The sequence below is a fragment of the Humulus lupulus genome, chromosome 7 (assembly GCF_963169125.1).
Source record: "Humulus lupulus chromosome 7, drHumLupu1.1, whole genome shotgun sequence".
Lineage (NCBI taxonomy): Eukaryota > Viridiplantae > Streptophyta > Magnoliopsida > Rosales > Cannabaceae > Humulus > Humulus lupulus.
This window is the reverse complement of record NC_084799.1, coordinates 22,358,317-22,377,088: the sequence shown is the minus strand read 5'-3', so window position 1 is coordinate 22,377,088 and position 18,772 is coordinate 22,358,317. Positions and strand designations below refer to the sequence as shown.

Here is an 18,772-nt window from a genome sequence, read left to right as displayed (position 1 = left end):
CAACAGAAATAAAAACTGTTATGTCAACACTTTACACACACACAAACCAAAACACAATATAGTTCACACACTTGAAGAGCAACATGGTCCACCATACGATTGAACCATGGACCACAACAACAAAGATTCCCTCAATAAACAAAGCATATATTTCAATGGACCACACTCTGTCAATTGTATGCACATGCTTCCCAACAACAATTTTACCCAAATTTAATAATACCACCTACTGTAAATCAACAAAACTCTCACCCCCAAAAAATTTGAAAACCGACACCCGTCCCTGCCCAAACTGTTCTATATAGAGTATCATTACCATTCTCCCCAAAAAATTGTAAAAACACTTTGAGAAGAAATGAAACCCAGTCAACAGGTTCTGTACAAAAGAAAAGAACTCGCCGTAGTCGGGTGGTTGTTCCTCCGGTTGTCAAATGGTCGGCATTGTGGAGGAAAAGTCGTCGTCGTCTCTTCCGAGCTCCTGTCGTCATCTCTTCGATCGTCGAGGGGAAAGCTTCGATCGTCTTTTCTGAGTAAGGAATTTTTAGATTTTTTTGTTTTAGATTAATTTTAGAACTTGTTATTAAGACAGTTGGTTTTTTTTTTTTTTATTAGTTTTAAAACTTGTTATTTAGAAAACAAAAACATTAACTATTTTTGTTTTAAATTTTAATAATTTAACCCAATCGGGTTATGCCACGTGTACCCTATATACCCCTAACGGCTCAGGGACCAACGGCTGCACCAAAACATTAACGGTAGGCATTATTGCCGCCAAAAATTTTACATAAGCATTTAAGTGCAACAAACTTAACTACATAGACATTATTGTCGCAAATATCTCATACAATAAATAAAAAGTATAATTTTCTAGGTTATTTATTATGCTGCCAAAATTTTCCAAATTATATGTTGACTAATTAATTTTTAAGTCCCCATATGTTGGTTGGGTAGAAACTAAATTCAAATGTACAGTAAAATCTCTATATAATAATAATTTTTATTTTATTATAAAAAAATTGGTTCTAATTTAGACCAGTTATAAATAAGAATAACCTCTAAAATGTAATTAATTATACATTTTTTAAGTCCCACATTAAGAAAGTATACCTCTAAATAGTAATAATTATATATAAAGTCAAATATATATTATATAATTTATTTGTACACAAATAAAAAAATCAAGAATGTATTATACATTTGAATCACTTAAGTTATTTTTAAATATGTAATTATTATTAGGGTATTTTATTGTTATTGTTGTTCTAGAGTACATACGTTTGAATTTAAAACTCTATTGTTATAAAATTGTCATAGAAATATTTTTGTTTGAGTATATACCTTAATTTGTTCACCATATGAGATAATATTTTATACATATTTTTTTTAAAATAATGTTTTATGTGTTATTGAATATACAAATAGACTCTCATTATGATTTAAATTATTAAAATAATTAAATTCAACATCTCATAAAATACATTTTATATTAGACAACTTAAGACGGTCTCAAGATTTTTATTTAGTGGGACTCAGAATAAAAAATACATATTTTAATGGTTTTCAACAAAAATAAATGTTATAATTGTATTTTCTCATCTTATTTTAAGTAATTATATATATATATTTAAGAAAAAAATCACTTTAATTATTTTTTGCGTGGGGGTTTGGTGGAATCTGTGTGAATTCGTCGATCGCTATATTCTAATCTATGCTTAGAGCATTTGGAGAGAGCATTTGATATTCTCTTTGAGTGGACAAATAAGTTTTTGAGGCCTAGCTGAGAGCGCACCACTTTCATCCTAATTTTATATTGTGCAATACATTTGTGAAATCAGTCTTGTGGCAAATAGCACCTTCTGACTTTATCTAGATGAATGTGGTTGTTGCTTTAAATATAGATGAATTACTGTTTTTGGAATAGGTATTTGTGCTTTTGATGGTTTTCCTTTAGCTTGCCTTGCTATGAGATGGACTTTTTTTGTGAAGTTGTTTCCCCAAATGTGACTGTATTATTAGAAATATTAGAACCTTAATATTTGTTTTTCTAGGTATATTCATGTGTTGTATCTCTGTGTACCACAATTTATGATTTAGCTAGACATACACTTAGATAGAAAACAAGTTTACTTGGTTAGAAGAGATTTATCATTATACTATGACCTATGTACTTTATGATTTGGTTAGTTGTAAATAATAAGGGTGATTTGGCAAAATTGTCTGTTTTTTGAAAATATTTTGTATTTTGGCTTAGTTTTATTAATTTTTTGCAAAATAGTCTTTGACACTCTAGACAGTTGGTCAAAAAATTCAGATAGGCTAGAGTGCAAAATGACTTAAAAAAATATGCAATTTTCACAAATTACTCAAATAATAATAATAACGTTTGTCTTGAATAATGTCACACCAAAATTATAGATAACTTTACACTAAATTTTTTAGGGTGACACAAGGTTTAAACTCCCAACTTTCATGTGAGAAAAAATTATCAATAGTAGTCATAGGCATAATCTATACATAGGAAGTCCCCAATCCCCTCAATGTCAAAAAAAAAAAAAAAATAGCATAGGCATATGTCAAAGTTTGGTCAGCAACAGATTCTTTATATAATTTTTTAAAAATTATATTATCTTTTTTGATCAAGAAAAAAGGATGAACTTCATAATCACACAACCAGAATTACAAACACAAACAGCTCAAAACCGGCTAACAAAAGCAAGCCTCAACAGACAAAAACACAGTAGCTATAGCCGGACCAAAACAGGGAAAACAGAGCAAAACACTAGCCAATTACATAGTAAATTGAGCAATTAAACAAGTTTCCTGTACAGATAACTTCTTCTTACTAATACTAATAAGAAGATATATTATCTTTGTTATTTAAATTGTTGAACAAGATAAATTCTTTCACTTAGGATTTGTCTCCATTAAAAAAAAGAAAGAAATTACATGAAATATGGATTTTTTTTTTTGTAAAACTTCGATGATGATGACGATGACGTTTGGGTTACGTTCATTATACATATGTATGTATTTTATTATTGTTGGACATGTATATATGATATTTAATTTTATTTTAAATAATAACCGGTTTCCACTATAAAAATAATTTTGGATTTTTTTAGTAATGTGGCAGTAACTGGTTACCAGTATCAATTTTAACTGTCGTAAGTACTCGAGTGAATTGTAACTGGTTATTGGTAGATTTGGAAGGAAAAAAAGACAGAACATAATATAACCAGTAAAGAAGAAGAAGAAGAAGAAGGTAACCTGTTACCCCTATTAAAATAATTAATTGATAACTAGTTACTAAGCCAAACCTAGAAAAAATAAATAAAAAATTAATCTGAGAAGTAGCAAAAGAAGAAGGTGGTAACTGGTTACCCTTAGCAAAATAATAATTAATTGGTAACCGGTTACTTAGCTAAATCTTAAAAAAAAAAACTACATCTAAAAAGCAAAATAAGATATGAAAATAACCAAGAAGAAGAAGATCAAAGAAGGTAATTGGCTACTTAGGTAGTTTTATAAAGAAAACCATATCTGAAAAATAAAATTAGATTTAAAAACAATCATTGATAAATCTACAAAATAGAGTTATTTTACCACTTTTTATATGCTAATTATTGCTTAATTCTTGAGTTTTTAAGTAATTTATTAAGTTTTTAAGTAATTTTGCATTTATTAGTCTTATTGTAATTTTCTATATTTTTATATGTTTTTATAGATATTTTATTGTTTTATGTTGTAATTTAATTATTTAAAATTAGTATTGTTAGTTTGAATGCTAAAAATACAATTTTATTGAAATTAAATGTTATGTAAATTAAATTTTAATTAATATTTTCATGGAAGTTATATGGTATATTTTATTAATGAAAATATTTAATTTTAATTTAGTTTATAATTTATTTTGTAGGAAAAATATTGCATTTGTGGCTCTTGAAAAGCAAGGAAATCAAAAGAATGAAGTGGCATTTTTGAAGAAAGAAAAGAGAAAATGAGGAAATTGAAGCTCAACTTCCACCAGCCCACCAGCCAGGCCCGTGCTCCTACTGCTGCGCCTGGCCCACTCGACACACCCCTGCCCAGCCGTACACCACTAGGCTGCCTTCCCAGCTCCTGGTGAAGCCCACTCCAGCAGCACCCCAGGCCCAAATTGCTCCCGGCTGCTTCACCAAGTTTCCATCTGCCACCACCGAAGCCTTCCTCCAGCAGCTCCCAGCCGTGCCTCAACTCTGCTCCATCCGTACACAACCTTGCTTCAGTCAGGCCCATGCCAACCTCTTCACCATTCAGCCGCCTGCCGCACCAAAAGCCCAGCCACCTTTGTGCATTTTGAGCCCAACAAAAGTACATTTGCCCCTTGTTCCTTTGTCTAAAAATACCACATTTTTATCCAAAATTTTCTACACATTTTACCCCAAAACATCATCATTACACCTATAATTTACCTCTATTTGTCATATTATTATTAATTTAATTAATTTAAATTAATTATTTTAATACACTTTTTTTGGCTATAAATAAGGGAGTTTAGTGCTTGATTTTGGAGGGAAATGTTACACTACACAAGTTCTACACTTTCAAGACATCTCTATTCTCTTCATCTTTTTCTTCATTTTGGTCATTTTTCCTATGAGTTTTTAGAGGAAAAATTTGGGGGTTTCTCCTCCAAATTTTCCTATTTATGTTTATAATTTTTTGGTTTGTAATTTCTATTCTAGTTATGAGTTTCTAATCTTTTTAAGATTATTAAGGTGATGATGAAACAATATGTAACTAGATAATATTTATTTTGTAGGTTGATTTCCCATTTTGTGCAATAAAGTTTATGGATTTTCTTCTTCAAATATTTTCTTTCATCTTAAATATCATGTATTTTTTATTGTTAGCTCATATTTATACTTGTTCTTCATTAGTGCAAAAACATAATATTCTTTGTGTAAGATGTGTCATTAAATTGTACACATCCAATGCTTAGAACAAAAATATGATGTTTTGCCTTATAAATAATATTCATTGATTTATTTGTTATTTCATTAGATTGATTTACACTAAATACTTTGAAATTATACTTTTTGAAAAGTGAAGATAAATCCTATATTTTTATAAAAACTTGTGCTTAAATAGAATATCTAATTTGAATAATTGGTGGTTTGATTAATTTCTACTATTACTAAAACTTGGAAATCAATGTACTTATAAATATTATTGAACTTATATTTTGTGGATTCTATTATCTTAATAATCTTTCTTTTACCATCTTGTTTACAATTATTAATAAAGTTATATATATTGTCTTTAATATCTTTATTATTATCTTTGATTTTATTTTATTGTCACAAATTATTATCAATCTTTGGAGCTAAGTTATAATTTATTAATTTTGGTTTAAAATAGTTTTCTTTTCGATTTTAGACAACTCCTTTGGGTTCGACATTCTTGCTTACACGATCACTATTCTATATGAACGATTCGTGCGCTTGCGATTTATAAATATTTAAAACATACCCGTTTTGGGTCCATCAACCATAAAGAATGAGATTATATAAGGGAACTGGTTACAACTAGTTCCACAAAAAACTCAGATTTGAAAACAAAACAAAATTGTGACAATAACTGGTTAATTAGGTAGTTTTATAAAGAAAACTAGATTTGAAAAACAAAAATCAGATTTAAAAACAACCATGAAGAATGAGATTAAATAAGGTAACTAGTTACATCTAGGTTCACAAAAAACTCAGATTTGAAAACAAAACAAAATCGTGACAGTAACTGGTTACTTAGACAGATTTGGAAAAAAAAAACCAGATTTGAAAAAGAAAAAAAAATAGATTTGAAACAACAAAGAAGAAGCAGAATAATGTAAAGAAGAAGAAGAAGAAGAAGAAGACAAATCGGAGATGGCGTCAGCGGTGACGGGAGGTACGTCGTCCATTTTCCAGTGTGAGAGAGCTCCCATTGTTGTGAGAGAAAATGGTTGGCTGCTGATTAGTGCTCAAAAGATGTCATTTTATCAAGTTTAAGTTCAAATTAAATTAAGTTTTGAATAATATTTTCTTGAATTTATTATGATATATTCTTTAAATGGAAAATATTAGTTTTAATTTAATTTAAAAATATTTTATATGAATTATAATGCATTTGAGCCTAATTAAAAGAAAAAAATATAGAAAAGAATTAAACTTGAAAAATGAGTGCTAAAAATGATATTATTGTAGTAACTTCCTTTTCTTTGTTGCATTTGAGGCCCAATGGAGGCCCACGGTCCAGCAGCCCGCAGCCAAGCCTCAACCGAGCCGAGCCGCGCCGCGCCGCCACGTCACCGAGCCGAGCCGCCTGCCACCCTGACTTCTGCGCCTGCCGTCTGACGCCTGCAGCGCCTGCCACCTGACAGCGCCGCCTGCCACGCTGCTGCGCCTGACGCGTGTGTCAGCAGCTCCCTCTCCCAACAAATTTCAGCCCAAATTCCCCCAGCTGCTACAGTGCTCCCAGCCCAATATTTCAAGCACTTTGGGCCTTGCAAAACTCCTATTTTGAGCTTAAAACTCATCTTTTTGTGGTATTTTAGAAAAAGAACATTTTGACCATACACCAAAATAGCTAGGGTAATGTTAATAATAAGATTTGATTTTTCAAAATCATATTTTATTATTAATATTTCAGATTTATTTTGTAAACCCTATTTTGTTGTTTAATTTCTTTTTAGTCATTTTCCCCATCTATAAATAGGGACACTTTCTTCACATTTGGTATGTAATTTTTAGAGTAGAGAAACTATAGCAAAATTTCCACTCACTTTCTTCTCATATTTTCTTCTTAGAATTTTGTGAGAATCATGAGCATAATGGCCTAATCTTCCTAGGAAGGTTAGGGATGATTCCATATGCAAGTGATGTTATTTTGCTACTTTGATTTACTATGTTCTTAATGTAATATATTTGAGTTATTTATGTTCTTTCATCTCTATCTTTATTTTGTTATCTCTATTTACTTATGCTAATAGTATATAGGATTACTCATGCTCTTTCTATGTGCTTCTAATTAGTAAAAGTAATATTGATACATAATTTTATGTCTAATCTTCTATTGCATTATTGCCCTTTGGGTATTTTGTCATTTTTAGATTTTTCATAAGATTAACATTGTGCTTTTAAAGTAAAGAACTTTATAACTCAAATGAACTTTTGTTAGAAAAACTATGGACTTTAATATTAGATTTTCCAAGTAAATGTTGGGATGTGAACTATTTACTTGTGTATTTTTGTAAATCAAGTAACCAAGTAACTAAACAAGCATTTGGATGATTCTTGAAACCTTTCATTTTCTCAAACTCTTGATTACATCTTACCTTTATTTCACTTATTTCATTTCATCACTTTATCAAAATACAATACCAAAATCTCAACCATCTTTCCATTTACAATTTTATTTACTTCTTGTTACTAACTTTTTGTGCTATTTTCTACTAACCTTTTGATTTTAGGTTACCTCCTTGTGGATCGACCGCCCGATTATACTACAACCACCGCTTAGTGGTTGTCACATTTTGGGCGTTAAACAAATTTTGGCGCCATTGCCGGGGAGGTAATTTTCAAAATTTTAGTGAAATTTTTACAAAAATATTAGTAACTTTATTTGTGTTTTTGTTAGAATAAATATTGTGTTAGTATAGTTTTTATTATTTACTAATTTTTAATTAATTATTATTATAACAAAAATAAAAAAAATAAAAACAATCATAAAAAAAAAAATTTCCTTTATTTATATATATATATATCTTTTCTTTTCTTTTCTTTTTTTTCTATCTTTTTTTTCGGTAAAAATATATATATATATTTATATTCATATATATTTATACATATCTATATAAAAAAAAAGCAACAACGAAAAAAAACAAAAAATATATATATATTCTTATTTTTATTTCTTTGTTTCCTTTTCCATTTTTCTTCTTTTTTCCATATATACTTATATAATTTTTTTTTCTTACTCAATTTTTCTTTTTTAATTTCTATTCTATTTTTTTTGTTTAATACATATTTGAAAAAAAAAAATAGATTAAACTTGCTATTTTCTCTTCACTTTAATTTTATTTTCTTTATTTTATTGTGTTTTGTGTTTTTTTTATTTTTTATTATTTTGTTACTTAGTTTAGGTTTCTCTTCTCCTTTGCCTTAGTTTTCCTTAGAATTTAGGTTTTTTTTTTTTTTTTAAAAAAAAAAAAAAAAAACATAAAATTGCATAAAATTGTTCATAAAATTTCGATCATAAAACTCTTAGTATTAGGAACAATTGTGTAATATTACAAATGGTAGAAACCGATATTGTTCTGTCTAGAAAGATTGGTTGTTAAATAAGGTTTGTGATAGCGTTACCCTCCACACTTACCTGGGAACCTCGGGGAGTTCTGTCTAGGCAAGTGTGGGCCTAAAGCGGTACCTTGGCAACCTTCCCAATCGGCCTGGGAACATTTCGAGCATCTATCTTTGCACTATTACATTGTTGAACTTATTACTATAAGAAAACCAAGCTTGTTTTGTCAAAATAAGCAATTTCACGTTGCTTAAAGGTTGTTTGGTCGAAAAGGTTGGCTTGTGATCCACCATACTTACTTAGTAACCTCAGGGAGTTCTAGTAAGGCGTTGGAGATCACCTGAAAACCTCCAATTCTACCTGGGAACAAGTTTAACAAAAAGAAAAAAAAAATCAATCAAAAAAAAATCAAAAAGAAAAATAAATAAAAAAGAGACATAAAATAAATCTAATTCTGATTTCCGAGAGTGGATGAATCATCACGAAACTTCCAGTGACACTTCTTCCAATTCATCTGCCACTCCTACCGGAACTCCTTCCACCAATCCAGCTTCTCCACAAAATTTCCCTGATAATAACCCATTTGCAATGGCTCGCAATGATGAAATCCAGCCAAGAACTCTCAATGACTACCTCCATCCTACTCGCACTTCCACGCCTTCATGCATTATCTTCCCTCCTAATATGCCCGCATTAGACTTTAAACCTGGCATGATTCAACTCCTGCCTACATTTCATGGAATGGAAAACGAAAGCCCATACGTGCATATCAGAGAATTCGAGGAGGTGGTAGCCACGTTCTATAACCGAGCCGACAATGCCGATGCTGTGCGACTGAAGTTCTTCCCTTTCTCCTTGAAGGACAAAGCCAAAAGCTGGTTGTACTCTTTGAGACCTAGGTCGATTGGAACATGGGAGGAGATGACCAAATCTTTCTTTCTGAAACACTTCCCCAGCCATAAGACCAACAGTCTAAAACGACAGATTTCCACATTCTCCCAAAAAGACAATGAAACGTTCTATCAAGTCTGGGAAAGATTCAAAGATCTGTTAAATCAGTGCCCGCACCATGGCTATGAGAACTGGCGCTTGGTCAGTTACTTCTATGAAGGCCTCACGAGTCGTGAGCGCCAGTTTGTAGAGATGCTATGCAATGGTGAATTCCTCGAAAAAGAGCCAGACAATGCTCTTGAATATCTCGAAGAAACTGCAAAAAAGTCTCACACCTGGACTGGTCCAAGTGCTACTGACAGCACCAACCGACACAAACCATCTGGGATCTATCAACTTCGAGAAGCGGATAGTATTAAGGCCCAACTCGAAGCTTTGAAAAAGCAGTTTGAGGTCTTAATGACAAAAAATGGGCAAAAGTCGCACATGATCGCTCAAGCGGAACCGCAAGAACCTTGCTTTGTTTGTGGAGGGACGGAGCACTTAGCTAAGGACTGCTTAGCTTTGAATGAAATGAGGGGGGTTTATGAGGAGCAATGCAATGCCTTAGGGGCATATAACAAGCCATTCTCCCATACGTACAACCCTGGTTGGAGAAACCACCCAAATTTCAGTTGGAGAGATTCCAACCAAGCTCAATCGTCTGGAGGCCAATGGAGGAATGAGCAACAAGTTCAACCATCAAAGGCGTATTCTGCACCTCATTACAATGCTCATCCATAATGAAATTCTCTCGAGAATACTCTTCATGCATTCATGGAGGAACAATCCAAATTGAATCGCCAAATGATGGAAGAAATCAAGGACATGAAATGTCAATTCTCAAAATTGACTGAATCCTTGGCTATTCCGGAAAAAGGCAAACTTCCTTCCCAACCGAAATTCAATGTTCAAGGCCAACACATGGCCCAATCTTCAAATTCAAATGATCAAAACGTCAAGGAAGTGAATGCCATCACAACGAGAAGCGGTAAAACTTTGCCAGACCCACCCATTAAATCCAACTCTCCCAGTATTCCAAAAGTCATTCCTGAAAATCCACCACTCAATGCCACTCCAAAGGTACCATTTCCCCAGGCTTTGAAACCTGCTGGGAAACTTCCTGATAACCGAGCTGAACTCCTTGAGCACTTGACACAAGTGAAGATTAATCTTCCTTTGCTTCACATCATTAAACAAGTGCCCGCTTATGCCAAAATCATCAAGGATCTTTGTACTGCAAAAAGGAAGCACCACGTCAAGAAGACTGCTTTCTTGACCGAGCAAGTGAGTGCGGTGATTGAACAAAAGACACCGCCAAAATACAAAGATCCCGGTTGTCCCACCATTTCTTGCCAAATTGGGACCCATGAAGTCAGCCAAGCTTTACTTGATCTTGGCGCGAGTGTCAATCTCATGCCTTACTCTGTATACTCGCAACTCGGTCTTGGAGAAATGAAGCCAACTTCTGTTGTACTACAGCTTGCTGATCGTTCCACCAAAAAGCCTAGGGGTATCGTTGAGGATGTATTGGTTCAAATTGAAAAATTCTATTATCCCGTGGATTTTCTTATTCTTGATACCCAATCTGTGGTGAACATGGAGTCTAAAATTCCTATTATCCTCGGACGACCATTCCTTGCTACTGCAAATGCTTTGATCAATTGTCGGAATGGTCTAATGAAGATATCGTTTGGAAACATGACTCTTGAAGTCAATATCTTCCACATCGGGAAACAACCCCGAGAAGATGATGAATGCTATCAAACATTCATGATTGACTCTTTAATTTCCGAGGAGGTTCAATTGCGCAACAACTTTGATAATCTTGATGAACTCCTCCTTCTGTCCGACAACGAAAGTCCAAGCTCTATTGAGTCTACTCTTGCAATATCAGATCGCATAGACTCACGCAATAGAAGGACTCAGTTTTGGCAACCTCGCTTTGAAGAGCTACCTCGCGAGAGGGCACAGCCGAAAACTTCAGCCGAAGAGGTTCCAACTGTTCAATTGACCCAACTTCCCGAGGGTTTGAAACATGCCTTCTTGGGAGACGGTGAAACCTTTCCAGTTATCATCTCATCCAACCTTCAAAATTCTCAAGAATTGTAGTTACTCGAGCTACTGCGAACGCATAAATCTGCGATAGGTTGGACGCTTGCTGACATCAAAGGTATTAGCCCTTTAATTTGCTCCCATCGAATCAATCTGGAGGACGAAGCCATCCCTCGAAGAGACCCTCAGCGGCGACTGAATCCCACGATGAAGGAAGTTGTAAAAAATGAAGTTTTGAAATTGCTAGACGCTGGTATTATTTACCCGGTAGCCGATAGCAAATGGGTCAGTCCTACTCAAGTCGTGCCCAAGAAATCTGGTGTCACCGTTATCCAAAACAAAAAAGGGGTCCTTGTCCCCACAAGAACGGTGACGGGGTGGCGCATGTGCATTGATTATAGAAAATTGAATGCCGCCTCCCGTAAAGATCATTTTCCACTCCCATTCATTGATCAAATTCTTGAACGTGTAGCTGGTCATCCTTTCTATTGCTTTCTTGATGGCTATTCTGGCTATTATCAAATTGAGATTGCATTGGAGGATCAAGATAAGACCACTTTCACTTGTCCTTTTGGCACATTTGCTTTCCGGCGTATGCCATTTGGCTTGTGTAATGCACCAGCTACTTTCCAAAGATGCATGATGAGCATCTTTAGTGACATGATTGAAAAATCAATGGAAGTATTCATGGATGACCTAACCGTTTTTGGAAACTCCTTCGAGACATGTCTTCTTCATCTTGAAGCTGTTTTAAAACGATGCATCGAGAAGGGACTTGTCCTCAATTGGGAGAAATGCCACTTCATGGTATCTTCTGGCATAGTCTTAGGTCACATTGTTTCTGAAAAAGGAATTGAGGTTGATCAATCCAAAGTCGACCTTATCTCCAACCTGCCGACTCCTAAGACTGTCAAGGACGTTAGGTCATTTCTTGGTCATGCTGGTTTCTATAGGAGGTTCATACAAAATTTTTCAATGATTGCTCGTCCACTGAGCAACCTCCTAGCCAAAGATGTTACCTTTGAGTGGACACCTAAGTGTGAGGAATCATTCCGAGCGCTTGTCAATTCGCTCACTTCCGCTCCCATCATTCAGTCACCCGATTGGAGTCTTCCTTTTGAGATCATGTGTGTGACGCCAGCAAATTTGCTGTGGGAGCTGTGCTAGGACAATGAAGGGAAGGGAAACCCTTTGTTGTCTATTATGCAAGCCGAACTCTCAATAGTGCTCAAATGAACTATTCCACTACTGAAAAAGAGTTGCTTGCCGTTGTCTTTGCCCTTGACAAATTCCGATCTTATTTGATTGGATCGCCTATTACGATCTTCACAGATCATTCCGCCCTTAAGTATCTCCTTTCCAAAAAGGATGCTAAGGCGCGATTAATACGGTGGATCCTTCTCCTGCAAGAATTTGACATAACGATCAAAGACAAGAAAGGTGTTGAAAATGTCGTCGCGGACCATTTGTCCCGACTTGAATTCAGCGATCCCGCTGACGGTCCACCTATTCATGATGATTTCCCCGATGAACAATTGCTTTCTGTTGCTAAGTTGCCGTGGTACGCTCACATTGTAAACTACTTAGTAACAGGTGAACTCCCATCTGAATGGAGTTCACAAGACAAACGCAAATTTCTGGTCGAGGTGCGCAATTTCTTTTGGGATGACCCATACTTATTCAAGTATTGCCCCGACCAAATCATACGAAGATGCATCCATGACGATGAGGTGTCTAGTGTGCTGAATTTTTGCCACAATGATGCTTGTGGTGGTCACTTCTCTGTGAAGAAAACCGCTGCAAAAATCTTACAATGCAGCCTTTACTGGCCCACTCTGTTCAAAGACACCAATGATTTCTGTCGTTCTTGTGTAAGGTGCCAAAAGTTAGGATCCTTATCCCGTCGGCACATGATGCCCTTGAACCCAATTCTTGTCATCGAAATATTTGATTGTTGGGGGATAGACTTTATGGGACCGTTTCCACCTTCTTTTGGCTACCTTTACATTCTTCTCGCTATGGATTATGTTTCCAAATGGGTCGAGGCTGTACCATGTCGAACCAATGATAACGCTACAGTTGTCAAATTCTTGAAAGAAAATGTGTTATCAAGGTTCGGTACCCCTCGCGCTATCATCAGTGATCAAGGCACTCATTTTTGCAACCGATCCTTTGAGGCTCTTATGCGCAAGTACGGTGTACTTCATAAAGTTGCAAATGCCTATCATCCACAGACCAATGGTCAGGCCGAGTTAGCCAATAGGGAGATAAAACACATTCTGGAAAAGACGGTAAATCCCGACCGCAAAGATTGGTCTACACGACTTCTAGACGCTCTTTGGGCATACCGCACTGCTTTCAAGTCCCCTCTTGGGATGTCTCCCTATCGGCTCGTCTTTGGAAAAGCCTGTCATTTACCTGTCGAGCTCGAGCATAAAGCATATTGGGCTATCAAAGCCCTAAACTTTGATCTGAATGCCGCAGGTATCAATCGCAAACTCCAGTTGTCCGAAATTGAGGAGTTGAGAAACGATGCATATGACAATTCCAGGATTTATAAGGAAAAATTGAAAATCGCTCACGACAAACAAATCCTGCGAAAACACTTTGAGCCAAATCAAAAAGTGCATCTGTACGACTCTCGCTTACACTTGCATCCTGGTAAACTGCGATCGCGATGGACTGGTTCATTTGTAGTGAAACAAGTATTTCCCAACGGTTCGGTGGAGGTCGAGGATCCAACCGATGGGAGAATTTTTCGCGTCAATGGCCAACGGCTGAAGCATTACATTGAGAGTGTGAGTCATGTTGAAGAGGTCCTTCTTAAGGACCCAATCTATACACTCTGACGTTCTGAATGGTTTGTTGTTGTTCTTTTTATTTTTATTTTTCCCTAGCTTTATTTTTCTGTCTTTCTTTTATTTTTGTATGCTTTTCGTTCTTGTATTTTGTTTTGGGGTCTTGTTACCAGGCTATTTTCGCTCTCACCTCATGGACATGGTCATCATCCAGGTGTTCTCTTTCCTTATCTTTTTCATTTTGACATTGAGGACACTGTCTGATTTTTGGTTGGGGGTGGTGAACATGCATTGGCTTTCATTTGTAAAATCTTATTGTTACGTCGTTAGCAGTCATTTGGGAAACATTATTGTCTTGTTGAATTTTTAAGTCAAATTTTCTCAAAATTATCCAAGCATGAGTATAATTTGTTGGTTTGAGTCAGTTTTAACTATGTTTAGCTATTAAGAAGTGATTTTCAGAGTTATTTTGTGCACTTTCCAAACATATGATAAATAAATTGGTTGTTAACATAAATAGTTGAGAGAAATTTCAAGTTTAAAGTTTTTCATTTCTTGGTGAGTTGTGAGAGTTGAGAAAACAACTTTTTGAACTTTTATTGATCATTTGAGTTGGTAAAGTCACATATTTGGAATTTAAGACCTGACATTTACTAGAGGGATATATTTCATTTAAGAAAAGTCTTTGTAATAAATTTGTGTTTATTTATTGTATTGTATTTGTAATTTCCTTTTTATTTTTGTGTTGTCTCTTGTCAAAAAAAAAAAACAAAACAAAAAAAAATAATGAAAAAAAATAAGAAGAAAACAAAAGAAAGAAAAAATAATAGAAAAAGAAAAAAAAATGAAAAAAAAAAAGAGAACAAGAGCAACACTTCTTTCTATTACTTTGTAGTTGTTGAAAAAAAAATACATATATAGATTTTATTACTATTATTTTGTGTAATTGTATTAAAAAAAAAAAAAACTATTATCATTATAGTTCACTTTCTTATTTATCATTGTTAGTTAGTTGTCATTTTGCTCTTAGAGCCTTCTCATGTAAATCCCAAAGGTTGTTTGTCATTTGAATTCCAATAAGTTGATTTGCCTATCTTGTGATCGATATTTGTTCAAATTGCTTGTCCTAAAAAGTTTATATTTTCTCATTTGAGCGTAAACTGTTACATTTCCAACTCCAAGAGTGTAATCCTTCCCATACAATACTTTCAATGCCCGTGAGGAATTTGGAGTTGAGATCTTTATACTTTTAAGATTTTTCGATACTATTTGTGTTATGACTTGTGAGAAAAAGAATATGGTTTGGTGCACACACACACAACTCTGAAATCGCAACTATAGTAGCTTAGATAGTAATTTCTGACTTCTTGCTGATAATTTGAAAATGCTTAGATGATTTTGCTTGGTTTGACTTGATTATTCAACTTGACAATTTTCTTTTTCGCTTGAACTGCTAGGGACTAGCAATAAGCTGGTTGGGGGTTGTGATTAGTGCTCAAAAGATGTCATTTTATCAAGTTTAAGTTCAAATTAAATTAAGTTTTGAATAATATTTTCTTGAATTTATTATGATATATTCTTTAAATGGAAAATATTAGTTTTAATTTAATTTAAAAATATTTTATATGAATTATAATGCATTTGAGCCTAATTAAAAGAAAAAAATATAGAAAAGAATTAAACTTGAAAAATGAGTGATAAAAATGATATTATTGTAGTAACTTCCTTTTCTTTGTTGCATTTGAGGCCCAATGGAGGCCCACGGTCCAGCAGCCCGCAGCCAAGCCTCAACCGAGCTGAGCCGCGCCGCGCCGCCACGTCACCGAGCCGAGCCGCCTGCCACCCTGACTTCTGCGCCTGCCGTCTGACGCCTGCAGCGCCTGCCACCTGACAGCGCCGCCTGCCACGCTGCTGCGCCTGACGCGTGTGTCAGCAGCTCCCTCTCCCAACAAATTTCGGCCCAAATTCCCCCCAGCTGCTACAGTGCTCCCAGCCCAATATTTCAAGCACTTTGGGCCTTGCAAAACTCCTATTTTGAGCTTAAAACTCATCTTTTTGTGGTATTTTAGAAAAAGAAAATTTTAACCATACACCAAAATAGCTAGGGTAATGTTAATAATAAGATTTGATTTTTCAAAATCATATTTTATTATTAATATTTCAGATTTATTTTGTAAACCCTATTTTGTTGTTTAATTTCTTTTTAGTCCTTTTCCCCATCTATAAATAGGGACACTTTCTTCACATTTGGTATGTAATTTTTAGAGTAGAGAAACTAAAGCAAAATTTCCACTCACTTTCTTCTCATATTTTCTTCTTAGAATTTTGTGAGAATCATGAGCATAATGGCCTAATCTTCCTAGGAAGGTTAGGGATGATTCCATATGCAAGTGATGTTATTTTGCTACTTTGATTTACTATGTTCTTAATGTAATATATTTGAGTTATTTATGTTCTTTCATCTCTATCTTTGTTTTGTTATCTCTATTTACTTATGCTAATAGTATATAGGATTACTCATGCTCTTTCTATGTGCTTCTAATTAGTAAAAGTAATATTGATACATAATTTTATGTCTAATCTTCTATTGCATTATTGCCCTTTGGGTATTTTGTCATTTTTAGATTTTTCATAAGATTAACATTGTGCTTTTAAAGTAAAGAACTTTATAACTCAAATGAACTTTTGTTAGAAAAACTATGGACTTTAATGTTAGATTTTCCAAGTAAATGTTGGGATGTGAACTATTTACTTGTGTATTTTTGTAAATCAAGTAACCAAGTAACTAAACAAGCATTTGGATGATTCTTGAAACCTTTCATTTTCTCAAACTCTTGATTACATCTTACCTTTATTTCACTTATTTCATTTCATCACTTTATCAAAATACAATACCAAAATCTCAACCATCTTTCCATTTACAATTTTATTTACTTCTTGTTACTAACTTTTTGTGCTATTTTCTACTAACCTTTTGATTTTAGGTTACCTCCTTGTGGATCGACCGCCCGATTATACTACAACCACCGCTTAGTGGTTGTCACATTTTGGGCGTTAAACAGCTGCCATTGTTATGAGAGAAAATGGAGAGAATAAGTGAAAGATACGTGAGAGATGGAGAGAAAGAGGAAAGTAAGAGAGAGAGTGTGTTTAATTTTTTTTGTGATGTTTTGTTCATAGTATTTTGTGGGATTCCTATATTTTAAACATTTTTTTTTTTTGGCTAGAATTACCATATTTTGTGGCATAAGTTTTATGCCTATAAATATAGAAAGTAATTTATTTTTTCTTATATTTTTGTAAAGTTTTAAAAAAAAAATATCGTTGGACCATCTCCAAAAGGAGATGTACAAATTGTGTTAAATATAACACAAAAAGTCAATAAATGACATAGATTTAAAGTTGTTGCAAAATTAAATATTCACTAAGTATTCATGTAATATTTATTAACAATATAAAAAAATAATAATAACTTTCTTCCTTAAAGAAATAAAAAAACAAAAAAAAGTCTTCACTTACATTTAATGCAAATAGTAAAAATAATAACATAAAAGTAAATAAAAAAATAATTGTTTAATGTTGATCCAAATATATATTATGTGTTAAATTTAGCATAATTTTTATTATGTGATAAATTTGACACTTTTTTTTTTGCACACTGTTAGAGCACCTATTTTTAAAGAGAAAATTACATTTTATATAAGATTTTTAATAGAGTTTGCAAAAATATAGCTCTTTTTTCTTCGAAAAAGTTAATCTATGGTTTTTTTTTTTTAGAATTTTCACTTTTAACGGGTTATTTTCCCATATTTTTGTATAAAAATTGATTTATGACATAGTTTTACTCTTAATCAAGTTTTATTAATTTAGAAGAATATATTTGTAATTTGATTATTTTTTTAGTTTATTTGATTTTTTTATATTAATTTTATATAACTATTTTTATATTAAAATTTTCTTTGTTTGTTTTGTAATTTTTTTCTTTTTTTTTATTGTAATATAAATTGTGTTTATCATTTTTTTTATTTATTATAAACATTTTTTTCTTTTTTTTTAGATTGTACGCGTTTTTTCAAAATTTGGGTAAGGTAACCAGTTACTTTATTGATTTTTCACAGTTATATAAAAAAATCCTAGAACTAGATTAAATAACATGTATTAGGAGAGGTAATCGCTTAACCTAAGAGGAGTAATCTTCTGCCATAAGAGGGGTAATCAGTTACTATACGAGGGGTGACGAGTTACTTATATTAAATATGAAAAGAAACATTAAATTTGAAGGAAAAAAAAAAAGACATGATCTGATCTTATAACCCAAAAATGTACACCCATACCAGAACATGAATGTAACCAGTTACCATAAAGAACCAAAAAATATACACATATCAAAACGTTAAGGTAACCAGTTACCTATTGCAGATCTGAAGATAGAAAAAAAAAACCCTGAAATATACATACATACCAGAACATTAAGGTAACAAAGTTTCTCTTTGCAATTACAGCTACTGCATGCCCACAAGGCATTTCATCTTCTTGAAACCTATTACAAGTACATGTTCTATTGTGTATATTTACTGTGAAATTGATCCTCTTTTCATCACGAACTTGGTATTCTATTGGGTTGAAAGGCAAGACATGAATAATATTTGTGTCATGAAACAAAAAAAGAAACA

The 18,772-nt window shown here is 33.4% G+C and overlaps 1 non-coding gene across 1 annotated transcript; it reads right to left on the bottom strand.

Annotated features, from left to right (window-relative positions):
- Positions 1 to 9,285: 9,285 nt before the first annotated feature.
- On the bottom strand, positions 9,286 to 9,392 carry LOC133793280 (small nucleolar RNA R71). Its single transcript, XR_009874732.1, has one exon. It is a non-coding gene; the product is annotated as a small nucleolar RNA R71 (small nucleolar RNA).
- Positions 9,393 to 18,772: the final 9,380 nt, after the last annotated feature.